The following is a 14,342-nucleotide window of genomic DNA, read 5'->3' as shown; positions in this document are numbered from 1 at the left end:
ATCCTATTAATTCTTCCTCTGTGGAGAGTGGTTTTTCTCTCAAATCTCTGTTGGAATTGATTGGAGATGAGAATTATTATTCCTATTGTTTTCAATTAAATTGCTTGGAGAATAGATCTTATGTCTATTTTAATGGTGATTACTCTTTGAAAGAGATTTTAATTCCAGATCTATGTTAAGTTTTGTTTTCATTTCTCATTGATTAAAGAGGCTTTCGTAGTCCTCTAAAAATGTGATTTAGATCTGAGGTCATCCCAAAATCTGTCGGATGATGGATGATCAAAAGTTTGAATGTCGGACTTGGAAAATTGTCAAAAAGGCTGGCGGTCGCTTGAATCGGTCGATTGATTTGACCAACTGCCTTAAGCAACCTATTAGATTCTAGAGCTTGTTTTGCAGTTGTTTCTGCTGAGTTTGAATCCTAAAACCCTAATGTGACTTAATGAACATAATTTAGGGGTTTTCTTGGATCTACTGGAGTAGTTGGTTGTGAGGATTTAAGCATGTTTATCCGTATTTTTTTGCTAAGTTAAGTAAGGACAAAATTACATATATAACTGGTTGTTTGATATATTGATCTGTTTGTTGTTCTAAGCATGTCAATGACTTTATAGCTTGCTATAATTACTGTTATGCTTGTTTATTTATCAATTATGAATTATGAATGATGCTCATTGTACTTTTATTCTTTTTATGTTGTGGACTGTTGTTGTTTGGTGCGACTATGAACTTGGGAATACCTAACCCTATATTTTTGGCTTGGGATATCAACGATTGTGATGGGACACTGTCTATGATGCCCCCATCAATTTCCGTAGTTGTTGTCCATCATGATTAAGATGTCATGGTTAGGCAACCCTTATGAGCTACTACCCTTTCAGCAGGGTTATTAAAGTCGAGTGACTCGTGATGACAGTGGCTGGGTCCTGTGGGCGTCGAAATGACGGCTTGGGTGTCGTGAGGAGGCACAGACTCACTGTTATCATGCAATGGTAGGGTTGCGTATGTTAGGGTTGGACTTATGGGTGTCCAAAAGATGGCTTGGGTGTCATGAAGAAATATGAGAGGTATCCGCCCCAATAATATGTGGATGACCATAGGGTTAAGGGATGTTGTCCAAAGACAGTTTAGGTGTCGTGAGGATTAGCATTCCTAGGTGGGGAAAGATACTAGACCAAAAGGGCACTAAGCATGAAAGAAAGGTATCTAGACCACATGTAGTGTGTTACCTTATGACCTTGCATTGGGTTTAGAATCCCCGACATGCACCAAAACGTAGACCAATGGTTGTGGTGAAAGAGTATGGACCTCTATCCCATTCATAGTTGATGATGTGGACCGTATGCCTTGCTTGAGATTCCAGAAAATGGCTTGGGTGTCATGAGGAATCAGAGTGACGAGACCTACCCAAAGGAGAGGGCTGGTGTATATCTGAAAGCATATCTACCTAGATAGAGACTTGCATAGCTAGTGTTCTTAGATGCATCTATAACATAGCATTTCACTTATTCATTATTTTAATCCGGTGAGATTGTGGGATATGTATGTAATTGTTGCCTTACTGAGTTGTTAAAACTCATTCCTTGTGATTTTCTAGTTTTTCTTTCTTAGATAGTTATGCAGAACAGAAGATGCCTCACATCTATGGGAGAACCCCACTGAAGAGATACTGGAGTCGCCTGGGAACTGCTTATGATGAACATGAAACTTCTTGTGGATGCATGGAATGCTCTTACAGCACCCATTGACGGGAATAGAGCTCTAATTGTTCGTCAGAACTCATTCCTTTATTTTCTATGTTGTATTAGCCTATACAGATGGAGGACATGTGCCAGAAAATGGATTGGTTTCCCATGAAGGAGCCTTCTCGTATGAAAAAGATGTGGCATGGGCAATGGGAGATGGAGATAGCCTGTGCGGGAGCTCCTGCGATTGCATGGAGTGTGCTTATAGCACCCATAGATGGGCATAGGAGACAAGTTGCCAGACAATTTGCCCATTGTATGGAGAAGAATTGGAGAACCCCCTTCCTTGCTTAACATGAGCAACATTTCTTAGCTTAGAGAAAGAAACTGGAAAGAAGATCATTTGAATTATTTTGATTTGCTTCCGCAGAACTAATATTCTTTTTTATACTTGATTCTTTCATTGATTATTTTATTGGAGTATTTGAAGTCCTGTAATCCTTTTATTTAATTATTGAACTTATCTTGCTCATGATTATCCTTACTTGCATTTATTATTATTGATGGGTAAGACCGTGGATCCTGTGACGGATCATTCCCACGGGTTGTCGGGCGGGTAACTGAGACCGACGGGTGGTGTGTGACAAATGGACTCGTATAAAGACGAAGAAAAGGAAAAGAAGTATATAAAGAAAAATAGATATAAAGAATTAAGAAGGTAAAAACAAACAATAATTTGCTCATTTTGAAATATCACGGGAAAAGAAAAAGAAAAAGTTTTTTTCTTGGGGAATGAGAGGTGAAACATATGAGAGGGGAACAAGAGTGAATATAGAGTAAGTATAGAGGAGAGAGAATTTTTTTCCAAAAAATTAAAGATACATTTAAAGGGGAACAATGTCTGACTCAAACCAAATATGAGTATACACAAACATAAAAACATAACAGAACACACAAGGGAAATTTTTTGTGTGGTGCAGTAATGAACTGATTTATCCAAGTTGTGGATATTGATTCATTTCCTCCTATTGTGGCATTTGATTTTCCTTCATCATTTTCTCAGCTTCGATACCATAAACGTAGCAATGAACTGAGAACATTTGTTTTCTCTCCAAAGTAATTCTCGTCCAACAACCAATCCAATTATAACACCAGAGCAATATCCTGCCAATGCAAACCTCCAATCAAGCAAACATGTTTCTTCATCATCATCATCTCCTTTTTGGACTGCTGATGTGGGAGGTAAAACTCTGCACTTCTTTATTAAAGGGAAACCACATAATCTTGCATTTCCTTCATAGGAAGCATTTGAAAAAGTGTTGAATTGGCTCCCTTGTGGAATAATTCCTGTTAAGTCATTGTAAGATAGATTCAAGACTGCAAGGAACGTCAAACTTGCTAATTGCACCGGGATTTCTCCAAAGAGTATGTTTCTTGAAAGATCCAGTGACTCAAGTCCCCTTAGTTTTCCCATCGAAGATGGAATATAACCTGTTAGGCTATTTCCAGACAAGTTGAGTACTTTCAATGCTTTTAAATTTCCCAATGCATCCGGGATTTTCCCTACAAAGAAGTTGTTGGATAGATCAATGGTGGTAAAGGTGGTTAAAATTTTCTGCATCTCCAAGTGTATTCCCTTCTCATTAATCGCAATCCTATCTTGATAATATGCAGAAGCATTTGTACCATAGTAATGCAAGTCAGATGTATCCTTGTCAGACATCATACCCTTCCAATGACGAATGTATTGCAATGGTAAATCTCCAGTAAAATTATTAAAAGAGAGATCAATGACATGTAGGCTTGCAAAGGGACATGAATGAGGTTGGACGAGTTGAGCAACGAGACCACCAAATTTGTTGGACCTTAGAACAAGAACTTGCAACTTAGGGAGTTTTTCCAACCAATGAGGAAAGGTACCATTCAAGCTGGTTGTCCGAAATATCCAATACAGGTGAGTAACTTGCGGTTGCCCAATGATCTTGGAATTCCTCCTTGAAAATTGTTTTTGTTGAGTTTGAGGGTATGCAAATTGCACTCATCTTTGAATAAATCAGGAATGGGTCCTTGTAATCTGTTTTCTTCCAAATTTAGCACGCCCATATTACTTTTGCCAAGGCATTTTGGAATGTTGCCACTCAATTTATTCTTGGACAAATCCAAGATATCAAAGTTTCTTACTTTGCAGATTGAGGAAGGGATTTTTCCAGTTAATTTGTTGTCTGACATTGAAAAGAGATAGGTGGTTTCAGAGAGAAGGGAAGTGAGATTCCCTAATATATGGGAAACAACCTCAGTATTCAACTCATCAAATGTTTGGGGAGAGCATGGTGCAGATGATTGACATTCTTGTATCATGTTTAAGTGAAGATCAAGTATTGTAAACATGTTGATGGAATGATCGGGTAATGGCAATTCTAGACCGTTGAACATGTTGCCGGAAAGGTTCAGCTTGCTCAAATTCTTTTTCCATATCCATTTGGGTATCTCACCACCAAGTCTATTACCACCAATATACAGAGCCTTTAATTCCTTGATATCCTTAAGGAAATCTGGGAATTTTATAATTTTATTGTCAGAAAGGTCTAGACTAACCAATTCCTTCGATTCTTGAGGAAATTTCTTGGTAATTCACTGATGTTGCAAGTATGCAAACTCAAGTAAGAAATCTGAGCATTGACAAAATTGATGTCACCACTATGATTATTGCTAGGGAGACCATCATAGGAAAGATTTCTATCTTCTTCTAAGTAGCTAAAGTCATTGAGTGAAAGGTCAAGGTATTGAATTGTACCTTTAATCTCTGAAATTGATCTCATCAGGTCTTCTCCTTTCAAATGGTTGCCATTCAAAAAAAGTTGTAGTGAGAAAGAAGATGAGATGTTGTGAATAAGAGGAGGCTCATTTATCACTCCGTTGAATTGGTTATTGGACAAGTCCAACAACATTGATGGGGAAAAGAACAATGAAGAATGGATGGGCCCTTGGAGTAAGTTGTTGCCCAACCCTAGTAATTTAAGATTGGAAGACATACCCTTGAAAAAGTAATCAGGAATTTGACCACTCAGACTATTGTATGAAAGATCCAACCATTTAAGCTGGGTAAGATTAGCCATGGAAGGAAGGATTGGCCCAGATAAGTTACAACTCTCGAGATATAAAACCTCCAAAAATTTGAGGTTCCCAATTGAACTCGGTAGAATCCCATGGAATTTTGTCTGGCTAATGGACAAATATTGAAGAGAGGTGTTCATTGTAGAGAATTCTGGCAACTGAACCAAGAGGAGAGGGTTATAAGATAAGTCTATGTAACTCAACTTAGGTTGAAGAAAAACACTGCTTGGGAAAGCTCCGTAGAATCCACAATTGGAAAGGCTAAGGGCAGTGAGAGAAGTGAGGTTCATCAAAGAACTCGGTATTGTGGAAGTGAGATTCTCGTTGCCACTAAGGTATAGCTCTGTCAGAAAATGAAAGCTCGAGATTGATGCATCCAAGGGACCTTTAAGTGAACATTCAACCAATGACAACACGTGAAGTTTAGGGAGTGCAGATGATAAGTGATGACACCAATCCCTATTTATTTGAGCTGACAAGTTCACCCCACCAAGCCGGAGTTCTCTTAACATGGTTAAGGTTTGGATGAATGCTCTCAAATTAGGAATTTCAAGTCCCTTGTCTTGAGAGAGGTCAAGTGAAACCAACTTGGTAAGGTTGGAGATTTCAGATGAAATTTTGCCATGAAAATGATTGCAAGAGAGATCAAGAGAAACCAAGTTTGTAAGATTGGAGATTTCTGATGGGATTTGGCCCTGAAAGCTATTCAAAGAAAGATCAAGAGAAACCAAGTTTGTAAGATTGGAGATTTCTGATGGGATTTGGCCCTGAAAGCTATTCAAAGAAAGATCAAGAGAAACCAAATTGGTAAGATTTGAGATTTCAGATGGGAATTTTCCTGAAAAAGAGTTACCTGAGAGGTTGAGATGCAGTAATCCAGAGAGTCTTACAAAGCCCGATGGTGCAAAGTGATCAAATGTGTTCCATGAGATGTCGAGCATTTGAAGGTGAAGAAGATTGAAGAGGGTACTATTGGAATGGATGGAACCATTGAGCGACGAATTGAAGAGAGCAAGGCCAACTACATGACCAGTAGTGCCATCGCAAGAGATGCCTTCCCAGAAGCAGCAATCAGTATTTGGCTTCCACGAGTTGAGAGATGTAGGATAGTTTGAAGAGACATTGTAGTGCTTTTGCTTAAATTGAAGCAAAGCAGAGCGCTCATCATGAAGACACAAATAAGAAGCAGGAGAAGGAGAAGGAGAAGAAAGGAAACAAGGCTGAAACAGAACTAATAAGAAAAGAAGGAATTGCCAAGACATACTTCCTTTCTATTTCTTCAAAGGAACTAATTAAAAAAGGTTTGGCCGGGTTTTGTAAATGTTGGACGATTGATGCATGAAGGAGTTCTTCTTGCCACTTATTTATAGATAACAAGAATCCTAATAGAAACGTTTTGTATGAGCGTTGATAGAGTATTTTCCAAACACGGCAATCAATTGATTCGTCTATTTTCCTTGAAGATGTCCCATGATGGTGAGTGCCCAACGGATTTTATAGGGATGAAGCCTCAGAAGATTCTTTAAGAAAACAAGGTAACAACAACACATTATTGACTAGAGTGACTAAAGACTTGAAATGTTTTATGATTTTTTCCACAAATGAATGCCATCTCAACTGGAGTCTGGAGCCTGGAGCCCAACACTCTACTGTGTAAAAGTCTTCATATAGTTTGGATTCTTTGGAAGATGTATTGTCTCTACCCCCGGTCAGTTGGAGCTTTGAAATTTCTTTTAAAATTTCGTTCAGTTCAATTGGGTTGAACCAAATAATGTTCTTGTGGGAACAAATAAGACAAAAGGTGGGGAGGCTAATAATGGAAGAAAGAGATTAAAAAGGAAAAGAATTGTGAGTGACGAGCCATCTACGCAAATGCTTTTAAAGTCTCCTCATACCAAGTCATTATAATGAGTTTGGAAGATGCATCTTTTAGTTGGTTAGAGTTTTCAAATTTAATATTTCCACACACAGTGGAATTGTGATAGTCTTTTCACATGAAAATTTTGTGTTTCGTCCTTTTAGAGTGGTTACACCGGAATTACTTTTCTTTGGTCGGATGGAGGTCATACACTTCCCCAGTCTACTACTATTTTTGATGCACTATACTTTTATGGTGGATGTCAAAGAATCTAAGGAGTAAAAACATAAAACAATTTCTTAAAATATATATATATTAACAATTCCCGTGCACGCATCTCGAAAATCTGATCAATATATCAAAAGATAAAAGTTTCATGATCTCAAGAAGTTGCATTAGCCACCTTATTCACCATAAATCATTAATTAAGTTAGGACTAAAACTACAGTAAGGTTGGGAAATCGCTCAACCCTAACCCTGACCAACATTGACCCAGGGTTTGCCATTATCATCCCTAACCCACCCTTCAGAGGTTGAAAAAAACCAACTCAGACCCTATTTGGGCATATGGTGCTGGCCAGGACAACTACAAATTGTCAATGTCAAATTTACACCCTTATGTGTGGATATAGGAAGGATGATGTAGAAGTGGATATAGTATCTGAAATGGGTATTTCTTTAGGAAAAATGCCAATCAGGGATAGGGATAGGGCCAAACCATCCCTTCTCGGCCTGTCAAGATTTAGGTTATGGGACAAGAATCATAGGCCTTGAATTAGAATTAAGGTGGAAATAGGCTTATCAATGTAGACTTACGGCTGGGATTGGGTTTAAAAGTGCCTAGGGCAGCCCAGCCTGTTGCAGTTCCAGTCTAGGTCATTTACATGTCAAATTTTAGAGTTCATTAATTATCCAACGAAGAAAGTCAATTTCATAGAAAAACCCAAGTTTGAAGCGTGTTATATGAGCATGGCAGAGTCTTTTCATATCACACAACATTCAATTTATGGATTTATTTTCCATGGAAATGCCCCATGATAGTGATTACGCGATGGATCCTGAGGCCAAGAAGAATCTTGAAGAAAATAAGGCATCCGATATCTACTGACCAGAGTGACGGGTCATCTGGGTTAGGACTGAAGACTTTTTCTTTTCCAAGCATATCTGTAGCCATATGCATGGCAATCAAAATATTCTTATAACCATATTATATTATAGGAGTGAGGTATATCTAGACTAGCTAATGCTTCTGGGGATTTCATGTATCCATCCCCATATTATAAATTATTTCCATTTTCTAAATCTATGGGGGGGTAGTCATACGACAAAATTGATGAACTGTATAAGGTGAATCCATTATCATAATTAGATTAAATAGTTGTAAATACAGGATATATGAAATTGACTTGATTTATAGAGATGAGTTCAAGAAGAGAAGGAGATGAAGATGGAATAATGAAGTCTTACTCATGTCTAGGAAGAACGGAGACTTTTCTTGAATATTAAATGTGAAAGGGTCAAGGGGTATGAGAAATAAGAAATCATGATCAAGATTAGTCACATTCAGTCATGTATAAATTTTAAATACATATTCAATGAAAGTCTATTTCAGAGAAGAATCTTATTAGTCGAAACGTATTGCATGGGTTTCAATTACTGGGGCTATTTTCCACGAAGAGACCCGTGAAGGAGAAGAAAAGAAACTAGTGGATCTAATTGCTGGTGACTTTGACCTTGACCTTGACCTTGACTCTCTTAGTCAAAAATATCAAAATAAATGAAAACACTTTTGAGCTTGACTATATGACGGGTCATCTAGGCAACACTTTAAGACCCCTTGGCATGAGAAAGTCATTGGTGAGTTAGGAAGGTGCCTCACCTAGTTGGTTTGAGCTTTCAAATTTCAGATTTCCACACGCAATGGAATCGTGATTTGTTTTGACATGAAAAATCGAGGTTCCTTTTAGAGTGATAACTATGGATTTACTTTTCTCTAGTTGGATGAAGTTATACATTTCTCCAAATCTTCTCCTACTTTTTGGTCCCCTACGCTTTTATGGTGGATGTCAAGAAAATGAGCAGTTAAAAACATGAAACAATGAGAAGTTATTCAAACAAAACTTAGGCGTCTATAGTTCATATACAACTTGAGAAACTGAACTATATCAAAGTAAGAAGCTTCATGTACATTAACTACCTCATTCACCTTAAATCAATAATTAAGCTAGTGTTAAGATGCAGTTCAGGCAAGATGTACAAACGATATTTTCTCAAGAACCGTATCCGGAGTTGATGGGGATCCTTCAGGCTGATCTGGCTATTTAGATTGGTGTTGTTTTTTGTTTCTCTATTGGGCTTTTGCCCTGTACATGTCCCCCCTCTCCAAAAAAAAAAGAAGAAAAAGACTAGGATTAAAATAAAAATAATGTAAGGTCAGGATGGGCTAGGCCGTCCGTTGCTTTAAGCCCAATTTTGACCCAAGGTTTGTAATTATGAACCCAAATTTACCCATTGTCAAGGTGAAAAAAAAAAAAATCAGTTATCTATCCTTGTTAAAGCCAAGTGTGGGTTAGGGCGAATTGGGGTTGTGAAGACCAAATTTGCAGGCATCCCTAAATGTGGGGAATAGGATGGACGAGGTAGAAGTAGTTAAAATATATTTCTTTTTTATTTTTTTATTTTTATTCTTTTCTATTTTTTTGGGGGGAGGGGGGGATAGATAATATGATTGGAATTATTTACATGTTCTAGAGTTAAGGTTGAGGTCCTTAAGCCCAAATTGAGATTAAAAAAATAATAATAATAAATAAATAAATCGAAGACCTAGAACTTAATTGTTTACAGATTGACTTGGGTTGGAAATGCATGCCTGATTGGAGCATAACTAGAAGCAGACATTTGATGTTCTTGAGAGAGAGAATAGATAACTACTCCCCATATTTCCTATCATTTCATGTCTTTAGATCCTTAAACTTGCTATATAACTTTCAATGAAATTTCATGTAATTTTTGGCTGTTGACACCTAAATCTATTTTAATTCGGTGCCAATCGGAATGTCTTTATGTTTATGTTCTTGATTTATATGCCTAGTTTCACATTTTGGAAGAAATCTAATAAAATTATTATTGACGTGTATAATGATGATGAGTACCTGAAATAAATCTAAGAAATTCTTAGTATCACATTTACAACCATCATACTCCTCTTGGATAAATAAAAAAAGTAGAGTAGAACTAATGAATACAATTCTTTATTGTGTGTGTAGAGGATTAATGAATACATTCAACTAACGATCTGTTGTCGTCATGCAATTAGGATGTCTATTCTCACCAGCATTGTTTCAGCTTGATCTTGGGGCTTTGGGTTAAGATTGCTGCATTCATGCTCGATTGACAAGAAAGAAGTGCAGATTGACCCTCTTCTTGGTTGAAGCCTTGTGGACAGCATAGTGGTGTGGAAGGAAGCTTTTGAGTGTTTCTAAAATATGTCTTCTATTTATGGTTTCCAGGCAGCAGTTGAGGAGGGTATAGTTGTTGGTGGTGGCTGTACCTTGTTGAGACTTGCTCCAAAGGTTGATGCCGTTAAAGATGCACTTGAAAATGATAAGCTGAAGGTAATATTCAGAAGCTTGGTACAGTGGCTGCTTCTCAGATCCAAGCTATGGCTTCCCTCCCGCTCTTCTTTGAACTGCTAGTGGTACTATTTATGTGTTCAGTAGTTTTCTAGTATTCTAACATTGATCACGTTTAATTTGGGCATGTTGGGGCTGACATTGTTAAAAGGGCTTTGGGCTATCCTCTCAATTTAATTGCCAAAAATGCAGGTGTCAATGGAAGTGTAGTTTTTGAGAAGGTATGTGCAGTGTGATTGTGTCTATCGATTTTCAGTCATTAGGATGTTTGTGAAACCATGAGCCTGCTTCTCATTCAAGCCAACGTAGTTGAATTATGATGTTCTCGCCTTGCTTCAGGTGTTGTCAAGTGACAATCCAAAGTTTGGCTACAATGCTGCAATGGGTAATTATGAGGATTTGATGGCTGCTGGAATAATTGATCCAACAAAGGTAAGTTGCTTCACTGTTTTTTAGTAACATAACCTTGACATTAGTTGGGTAGGTCAAGTTTCTAAGTACAGAAATGCAGAAATAGATCAGACATAAAGTAGCAGAGTAGATTGTGAAGGTTGAAGCTATGGTCTCTAGATTTAATATTCTGAAAAGCTATCACTTTGCAAATGAGAAGTTGAGGGTCTTGGGGGGAATTTCACGTTCGAGGTTTTGCAGCTGATCTAATTAACTACCGATGAGTAGTAACTATGTTTAAGTTTTTACCATTTTCCCTTGGTTAGTGTTTTAAATACTTGCCAGTTCTAGAGGGAATATGGGAATCTTCAACATGGGCTTGCAGTACTTGTTGCTCTAGCTAATTAGATCTTTATTGATAATATGATTTTCTTATTTTTATTTACAAATCAATCTCTCTCTATATAATGTGTGTTCTTATTTGCAGGTTAGGAAGAAGGGAGTTGAACACGTAGATCACCCAAGTGCCAAGCTCATGTCCCCCCCCCCCCTATTGGTGTTTAGATTAAAAATGTAACATCAAGTAGAGTGCTTGTAGCTTTTATATATTCTTTACACAAGTTGACTTGATTAATATATATTTTGTATTTACTTTTCTAAAGCTTTGTTCTTTGAATACTTCTAGTTTTCTTGAATTTTTTTCATATACATAGGGGTTTTTTTTTTTTAAAACAACCTAATTGGTGGCGATTTTTAAAATCCGCAATCAATTGTGAACTAGTAGTGGTGGATATCTAAAAACCGTGACTAAAAAGACTTAATTAGCGGCAATTTTCAGCTATTGAAGTGGCGGTTGTTGAACTGCTTCGATATGCAAAGACAATTAGTGGCGGTTTTATAAAATTGCTACCATTTATATTACACACGCGGTACTGAAAACCGTTGCCATTAAATGGTTGTGGTGCGATTTGTGGCGGTTTTTGGCATAATTAGTGGCTGATAAAACCGCCATTGACCGGCTTCGTCTGGGTCCATTTTACATCATTTAAGCATGGTGTAGATCTCATGTTCAAGATAGCCAACAATCTCCTTCAAACTCTGAACCATCTTCCTCAATGTCATCGGGACCTACGGTGCACCATTATTGCCCAAAACCTCAAAAAACCTTCTCAAGACTTAGATTGACAAAGAAGCCCTATTGATTTTCCTCTTCTTCCTTCACCACTGCTCTGGTTTCTGCTTCTATTGCCCCCAAAATCGTATCTTAGTTAACGCCCTCATTGTTGCAGCAAAAAATCTCTCAACGCAATTGATATTCAACGTTCAATAATCACCTTAATAACTAACCAAATCAGGGTTTCCCTAAAAAAGAAAAAGAAAAACTAACCGAATTAGGGTTCAAAATAAGACACCACAATCAAATTCCATTACAATTTACAAAATGAAAGCCCTAGTTGAAATGGATGAGTATACTGTTTGGTTTTAAGTTGTCGATTGTGAGTTACGTTTCTCTCCTGGGAATTCCTCTTATAATAGTTCCAAGAAGATTGTGAGGGAATAGTTCAACGATTCTTATGTTTATTTTGGCTATTTTAATTAGTTGAATTCCAAGAAGATTAGTTGATGTTGCTGCTTTCTAGAGTTTGCTTCGAACAGTCTCATTTTCTTTAATTCATTTTTCTCTAAATTTGGATGGCTGTAGGACACTTTCATTAAATCGAGATTGACTCAAAGTATGTACATGAGTATGTAGTACAAATAATTTTGAAATCATACTATCTGGTTTCGCAAGATCTCAAGGTTAGGTACCATCTTTCTTTTAATTTCCATAGCTACCTCAACCGATTCAAGACACCAATAACCATTGTTACTCGTGAAAATAACTCAAAAGTAAACGAGTGGTTGGAACAATTTGGTTTCTCAAACTATTTAATGCTAATACGCTTTGGTTGTTTGGGGGAAAACCCTTGCAAGTTCGGCACCCAGTGTCTCTATTTTTTAAAGACATACAATGTTTAATTTCAAAGTTTTCTTCAAATTCATAGATAGTATCCATGGTATCTTATACCTTCATTCTTTTTTTATGAAAAATTTTCTTTTCTGATTTGATTTTAAACATTAAAATAAAAAAAATATATATAACGGATACCAAGAATTTTTGAGAAAAAAATAAAATGACAAAGAAACTAATAGGCAAAATATAATCATAGGGTAAATATCATTTACTTCCCCTCTTAGTTGACCAAATGGCACTTTGACTCATAATATCACTTACTTCTCCTCTTTACCTAGCAAAGTTATCAAATGCCTCCCTTCCGTCAACTTTTCCTGTTAAGTTCTAATTTTACCATTTAATATTTTTCTAAAATCTCAAATTATCATAAATAAAAAGATATTTTAGTTTAAATTCCAAATTATCCCAAATAATATTATTATTAAAATTTAAAATACCCTTAATTATCTAGTAATTAAAATATTAAATAGTGCACACTAAACAGAGGCAAAAAAAGCGGTGAGAAGGGTTTTCTCACTCTGGTTTTTCGGTGTTGCAGATAAATTCGACTCCGGTTTTTTGTTTGATCGATGGAGAGTTTGGAGAATGGGGTGTTCGCTGCAGAAGAACGCGATCAGATCCGGCGGAGCACCAAGAAGTTCAAAAGAAGAATAGGGGACGATGGCGTCCAAGGGAGATTATCGCCCACCAGATCTTACTCTGCGATGGTGTCGCATGGATCCCAAGGTAGCGAAGAGATGCATAACATCATGTATGAAGAGACTGGTCTTGATTTAGATGGATACCTTGTTGCTGATACTTCAGGATGGGAAACAGATAATGAAGAGGAAGAGAAGCCAAATAATGAAGAAGAGGATCGGTTCTATCCAATAATTAACCTCTCTAAAAAGGAAAAGGAACGCCTGAGAAAGCCTTGGATGCAGTCGCTCATCATTAAGTTGGTTGGGAAGAGAGTGGGTTATAAATTTCTATATGGAAGAATTTATGCATTATGGAAACCTACTAGTTCCTTGGATCTCATTGATTTAGGATACGATTATTATATTGCCAAGTTTAACAATAAGGAGGATTTCCAAAGAGCACTTACTGAGGGTCCCTGGATTATTGGAGATCATTATCTTTCTATAAGTCATTGGAAACCAGACTTCAACCCAGCAATGGAAGAGGTGAAGAAACTTGCAGTATGGGTTAGATTCCCTGGAGTATCTATTGAATATTTTGACAAAAGGTTTTTGGTTCGGTTGGGAGGCCGAGTCGGTCGGGTGATTAAAGTGGATAATACAACAGCTCATGCTACCCGCGGGAAGTTTGCGAGGGTTTGCGTTGAAGTTGATCTCTCACAACCTCTTCTCTCTAAATTTCGACGTAAAGGTAGAGTTCACCAAATTCTATATGAATCTCTTCACCTTCTTTGCTATGAGTGTGGCAAGTTTGGCCATCATAAAGACAAGTGTACTGTCGCTCCCAGAGTGGATGGAGCAGAAGCTCCTACAGAACCATTGGGGGAGGCAATTGACCTTCCAAAGACAACTAGTGCAATGGCGAGAAAAGTAATCCCAACAGATATGTATGGTACTTGGATGTTAGTTCAGAAACCAAGATATAAAAAAGACAATTGGAAAAACTCCGGCGACGGTCCCGGAATAGGT

The 14,342-nt window shown here is 37.3% G+C and overlaps 1 pseudogene; it reads right to left on the bottom strand.

Moving 5' to 3' along the window:
• Nucleotides 1–2,384: 2,384 nt before the first annotated feature.
• LOC149011191 (receptor-like protein 40) lies at nucleotides 2,385–6,119 on the bottom strand (annotated as a pseudogene).
• Between the last annotated feature and the right edge of the window lie 8,223 nt (nucleotides 6,120–14,342).

This window comes from Hakea prostrata, chromosome 7 (assembly GCF_041222555.1).
Source record: "Hakea prostrata isolate BN-2017 chromosome 7, UWA_Hpros_2, whole genome shotgun sequence".
NCBI classification, from domain to species: domain Eukaryota; kingdom Viridiplantae; phylum Streptophyta; class Magnoliopsida; order Proteales; family Proteaceae; genus Hakea; species Hakea prostrata.
This window is presented reverse-complemented; position numbering and strand designations above follow the sequence as displayed.